Consider the following 7,043-nt stretch of genomic DNA (forward strand, 5'->3'; position numbering starts at 1 on the left):
TGATTGCCTGTATTTTTGGAAATCCTAGGGTATCGTGTGATTCTCCTATGGACTGCACCCAGGCTCAAAGGGATCATAACATTATTCATGCTAGAAACTTCCATGTGCAGCCACATGCCATTATGGGCTCTGGCATAGTTGAGTAAGTTGTGCGAAACCTTCTCATGATGGGCTAGCAGATGTAGGGGATTGTAGGTGTACATGCCTATCTATCGGTTAAGGGGACCTCTTCGGAAATACTGTGTCTCGGTCATCCATTTCTCAAACATTATGTAGTGCAAGAAATTCAAGGGGGGAGATCGAGTCTTGTGGGGAAAAGTGCACAAACCTCTGAAGAGTGTACAAACTAATCATGGTTAGCCGTGTCCCCGGTTATGGACATCTTGAGTATCTAGTTCTTGGATTATCATGTGGATCTCATCACTCTTAATATAATTTGATTGGGTTTAATGATGATGCTTAATTGGGATTGAGTTGGGTGAACCTTCTCAATGTTTAACAACCACCATAATAGTTAAATAAAATATATCCCTTTGTTGTAGGAAAAAATTGGCTTTCCGCAAAACATATTAACCATACAGCCTCCACCAGCCATATATGCATATAGGGATAGCTTTATCATGTTCATTACTCTCTTGTGTTACATTGCGAGCATATTCCATGTGTTGATCCGTTTCGGGCTGCAACGTATCATGTTGCAGACTTTTCAGACGACGAGTAAGGAGCCTTAGGTCCTGGTCTTTCACTCAGTGATGTCGTTGGAGTTGATGGACTCACTTTATCTTCCAAGCCTTCCGCTGTTATCGTATTAGATGGCCTTAAGCCATATTTATTGTAATAAGTTCTCTTTTGAGACATTCGATGTAATAAGTGTGTGATTGCTACTCTGTTATAAATCCTCAAGTATTGTGCGTGTCAGCATTACCGATCTAGGGATGACACTGATGCACAGAGATCAGATTGTTTGAGGTCTGGTCGCTACAAGATGGTATCAGAGCACACGCTGACTGTAGGACACGACCACTAAGCTAAAGCCCTAGATCACTACTCTCTTCTCATTTTCTAACTCCTCTCCATTTTCTACTCTTTAGGATGGCGGACGCAAGGTACAAGTTTGCACAACCGGATGAAGAAACACCTTTTGGACGGCACTTGAAGGAAGTCACTAGGTACTTGAACATCGGAATACCAAGCTTCACCGGGACTTACAACGCCACTTTACCAGAAGAGGAGCGCTGGATGATTCAAGTTCAAGTTCTAGGAAGGACATTTACGCCAGTTACTGAGCCCATAGAGTTTTCCTTTGATGCACCAACCTGGAGTCTAGGAAAGAGTATGGCAGCCCACATCACCATGGGACGCATTGGAGAAGTTTACCACAAGGATCTCAAGGATACTATCTACTAGATTTGTGGGCGCCGAGATGAGCAATGGGAGATGATTAGCATCAGGAAGGATAGATCCATTACAGCTTTCATCCAGGAGTTAAACCAGCACATTGGTCGCCAGGAGAACCAGATGTGTGCAGGCATGATAGATCTGAAGAAGGCGATGACCAGGATCACGGAGCTGGAGGAAGAACTCAAGTCTACACGCGAGGGATACGAGGAGGAAATGACGATACTAGTAGAGATGAATGGTGATCTGACAAGGAAGCTAGGAGTATTCATGGGAGACCCCGCGTCGGGAGGAGAAGACGATGATTCTACTTTCCCGGAGAACTACATCATCATCGACGACACCGACTAGGACCCCGACGATAGCGATGATGACTATGTTGATGAAGCTGGAGCGGATATCATGGAGTCCTCGACCGATCAATTTTTCTAGTCGACCACCATATCAGTAGTAGTATTCCACCATGTATATAGTATAGTCCGAGCACTTTTGTAACGATAGTTCTAGACCGATTGTATGCCCTTGCTTGATTGATTAAGTGATATGATTGTGTTTGTCTCATGTGCATATGGGTAGTGTTTTCTCACTAGACCTCATTCTATTCTATTCTCTTCCCTCTAAACCCTCAGATGCCTCTGAGACGTGACCCCGGATTTACCTTTCCACCGGAGCTCACTCAATTGATCCAGCAACAGATTACCTTGATGCAGTTGTTAGTTTAGAACCAAGGCAACAACAACAACAACAACAACCCACCACCACCACCCCCAGTTGACAACTTAGCCCGTTTTCTAAGGTTACAGCCGCCGGTGTTTTCCAATAGCACTGAGCCGATAGTTGCAGATGATTGGCTCCATAATATTGGAAGGGAGTTAACCACTGCAGAATGCACAGATGCTGATAAGGTGTGTTTTGCCGCGCACCAATTGGATGGACCAGCAGCCTCATGGTGGGAGAATTACACTATCACCTATCCTATAGCCAATGTTACATGGGACCAGTTCCAGCAGGCCTTTCACACTTCCTATGTATCAGCAGGAGCTATGACCATGAAGAAGCATGAGTTTCGCAACTTATGCCAAGGAGGACACACCGTTAGCCAGTATGTGGATGACTTTAGCAAGCTAGCATGTTATGCCCCACATGACGTTGCTACGGATGCAGCTAAACAGGAGAAGTTTCTGGAAGGACTGAATGATGAGTTGAGCATGCAATTGATGGTAGCAACCTTTAATAACTACCAACAGTTGGTAGATAGAGCTCTCATGCTTGAAGGGAAGCAACAGCAGATTGACAACTGCAAGAGGAAGTATGGACAAGGGAAGTATAATTCTGGAGCTCAGCAGAGACCCTGTTTTACCCCGAACTCAGGAGGACTTGTCCATAACCATGGAGGTCACAATCACACTGGAGGAAGTTCGCACAACCATAGTGGCTCCAAGAACGGAAATGGTAATGGAGGGAGCAACGGACAGAACCGTTCCAACCCAGCAACCCCCGCCAAGAAAGATCTAAGCCACGTTACTTGCTACAAGTGCCAGAAGACCGGACATTACGACAATGAATGTCTTGATGCTAAGAATGGAAATGGCAATGGAAGTTCTGGGAAGAAGCCCAACCCTTTCAACAGGGGACAAGTGAACCACGTTAACGTGGAGGAGATTGAAGCCCAGCCATATGCAGTAATAGGTAAGTTTTTGGTTAAGTCATTTACTGCAGTCGTTCTTTTTGATACGGGTGCATCTCATTCATACATATCAAGGGGATTTGTGGATAAGTATAAGCTGCCCACCAAAGCTCTTAGTACACCTATGTTAGTGAGCTCGCTAGGAGCAAAGTATATGGCAAGCCAAGGATGTTTTCAGATGCCATTGACCATAGGTAGGCATGTTTTCCCCTCATATCTGATAATTTTGGAATCGCAAGGTTTGGATGTGATTCTGGGTATGGATTGGCTATCGATGTATGGAGGAAACATCGATTGCGCCAGTAAGTCGATTTTTCTCACCACCCCAGAAGGAAGAAGGATCAAGTATGTATCCCGGCATGTGCCGAATAGGACTCAAGTAAATTCCTTATCAGGAGTTGTACAGGAGGAAGTACTAGTGGTGAGGGATTTCCCGGATGTATTTCCAAAAGAGTTGCCAGGCATGCCATCGGATAGAGACATCGAGTTTTTGATTGAGCTTTTGCCAGGCACAGGGCCAATATATAAGATACCGTACAGGATGCCCGCACAAGATTTAGAGGAAATTAAGAAGAAGATTAAGGATTTACTGGATAAAGAATATATTCGCCCAAGCTCGTCACCTTGGGGATCACCAGTACTTCTAGTGCAGAAGAAGGATGGATCGTCGAGGATGGTTGTTGATTATCGAGGATTGAATGAGGTGACGATCAAGAACAAGTACCCACTGTCAATGATCAATGATTTGTTGGATCAGCTGCAAGGAGCTAAGGTGTTTTCCAAGATTGATCTGCAATCAGGGTACCACCAGCTGAAGATTCAAGAGCAGGATATACCTAAGACAGCTTCTACCACAAGGTACGGGCCATATGAGTATACCGTTATGTCATTTGGCCTGACTAACACACCTGCCTATTTCATGAACATGATGAACAAGGTGTTTATGGAGTTTTTTTATAAGTTCGTTGTGGTGTTCATTGATGATATTCTGGTCTACTCGAAGAATGAAGAGGAGCATAAAGAGCATTTGCGATTAGTACTTGGGAAGCTCAGAGAACATCAGCTATACACCAAGTTTAGCAAGTGTGATTTTTGGTTGAAGGAAGTTGGATTCCTTGGACATGTTATATCCGGAGAAGGAATAGTGGTACCCCACCAAAGTTGTCACTGTGACAAATTGGGAGGCACCCACGTCAGTTGGAGAGATCCAAAGTTTTCTTGGACTTGCAGGATACTACCGGAGGTTCATTGAGAATTTCTCGAAGATTGCAAAGCCTATGACGGAGTTGTTGAAGAAGGACACCAAGTTCAAATGGACTGAGGAATGTGAGGCCAGTTTTCAGGAGTTGAAGAAATGCTTGGTTACATCACCAGTGTTGATCCTGCCAGATCAACGCAAGGATTATGAAGTGTATTGTGATGCTTCTTGTCGAGGACTTGGAGTAGAGCTTATGCAGGAAGGAAGAGTGGTTTCATATGCCTCACGACAGCTTAAACTCCATGAGTTAAATTATGCTACGCATGATTTGGAGTTAGCAGCGTAGTGCATGCGTTGAAGACTTGGAGACATTTTCTCGTCGGAAACCATTGTGAGGTATACACGAATCACAAGAGTTTGAAGTATATCTTCACGCGGAAGGAGTTGAATCTCAGGCAGAGGAGATGGTTGGAACTCATTAAGGATTATGACATGAAGTTGCACTACCATCCCGGAAAGGCTAGCGTAGTAGCCGATGCGTTGAGCCGCAAGAGTCATGTCAATACCCTCATGACCGGAGAGTTACCCAAGGAGTTAGCAGAGAATCTTCGCGAACTATGTTTGGAGATAGTTCTGAGAGGTTATGTAGCAGAATTGGAGATTCAGTCTACTTTGATGGATAAGATCAGAGAAGCTCAGAAGACGGACAAGGAGATTGCCGAGATAAAGGAAAGGATGAGTAAAGGAAAGGCTAAAGGATTTCATGAGGATGAGCACGATACCTTATGGTTCGAGGACCGCGTATATGTGTCAAATGATCAACAGATCAGGAAGCTGATTTTGCAGGAGACCCATGATTCGCCATATTCGACTCACCTAGGAAATACCAAGATGTATCTGGATTTGAAGGATAGATTCTGGTGGACCGGAATGAAGAAGGATATTGCGGAGTATGTAGCAGTTTGTGATATATGTCAGAGAGTGAAGGCAGAGCATCAGAAGCCAGCAGGATTTCTACAACCATTGCCGATACCCGAATGGAAGTGGGACAAGCTAGGCATGGATTTTATCACGGGATTACCCAGGACTCGTACAGGCTATGACTCGATATGGGTTGTAGTCGATCGTTTGACAAAAGTAGCTCATTCATCCCAGTGAAGACCACTTACACCAGTGCTAAGTTGGCAAAGATATACATGACCAGGATCGTATGTTTGCATGGAGTTCCGAGGACCATTGTATTAGATAGAGGAACCCAGTTTACCTCAAAGTTTTGGAATCAGTTGCATGAAACTTTGGGAACCAGGCTAGAGTTCAGTACAGCTTTTCATCCACAGACAGATGGACAAATTGAGATAGTCAATCAGATTTTGGAGGACATGTTGAGAGCTTGTGCGCTAGACTATGGATCTAGTTGGGACAACAATTTTCCTTACGCAGAGTTCTCTGACAACAACAGCTATCAAGCCAGTTTGAAGATGGCCCCTTTTGAAGCATTGTATGGAAGGAGGTGCAGAACATCGTTGTTATGGGATGAAGTTGTAGACCGACAGTTGTTTGGACCAGATTTGATTAAAGACTCTAAAGAGAAGGTTAAGCTGATTCATGATAGACTCAAGGTAGCGTAGTCTAGGCAGAAGAGTTATGCGGATTCTAAACGCAAGGAGACAGTTTACGAAGTCGGAGACAGAGTGTATCTTCATGTATCACCACTTCGAGGAGTGAAGCGTTTTGGAGTTAAGGGGAAGTTAGCACCATGTTTTGTGGGACCATACAAAGTTTTGGAACGTACGGGAGAAGTTGCTTACAAGTTGGAATTTCCCGAAGGATTGTCAGGAGTGCACGATGTGTTCCACATTTCTTAGTTGAAGAAGTGCAATGCAGAGATGGCTAATATCCCTCTGAGAGATACAGTGCCACTGGAAGCGATACAGTTGGATAGTGATTTGACCTACGAGGAGAAGCCAGTCAAGATTCTCGAGTTTGCCAGCCGAGTTACACGCAACAAAGTTATCAAGTTCTGTAAGGTTTAGTGGAGTCACCATACCAAAGATGAAGCCTCCTGGGAACGAGAGGAAGACCAACGGAAGGATCACCCTCACCTATTTTCTAGCCAACCCGAATCTCGAGGCCGAGATTCATCTTAAGGGGGTAGGTTTGTAACATCCCAAATTTTCAATTTGGAATGTTATACATTAGGTCATCATTGCGTATCATATTTCATTGCATTTTGGCTTGATCCTAGAAATTCCACGCAACTCAAGGACCCACGGAGAGAGTTGGGAATTTCGTTAATTTCATATTTGAGTTTTCTCGAATTTTGAAAAGAGGATCGTTAGATTTTAATTATTTTCTCCTTGACTATTTCTTTTATAAAAATAAAAGAGAGAGGATAACATGACTTCCTCAAAATAAAGAAATATTGGAGATTTAATATTAAAATCAAATAAGATTTTTATTCGGAGTTTTATTGCTATTTTATTTGAATTAGGAAAAATATGTGTTTTTCACAATTGCATTAGAGTCCCAAATAAATGTTCACCTTGTCCGCTAGATTTTTAGAGGACGGGAAAAATTTATTTCAGGATTTTTGGAGTCTGTTTAGTATTTCTTTTATTCGTTTTTTGGCACGGAATATTTTTTTTTAAAAAAGGAGGAAACCGACTTTGGGCCGTATCCGCCCGGGACTCCGCCCGGGGGAGGCTTTATAAGCCGCCAGGCCGCAGCCCACCAGCCTGCCCCGCCAACCCTAGCCGCCGC

This window comes from Triticum dicoccoides, chromosome 2A (assembly GCF_002162155.2).
Source record: "Triticum dicoccoides isolate Atlit2015 ecotype Zavitan chromosome 2A, WEW_v2.0, whole genome shotgun sequence".
NCBI lineage: Eukaryota > Viridiplantae > Streptophyta > Magnoliopsida > Poales > Poaceae > Triticum > Triticum dicoccoides.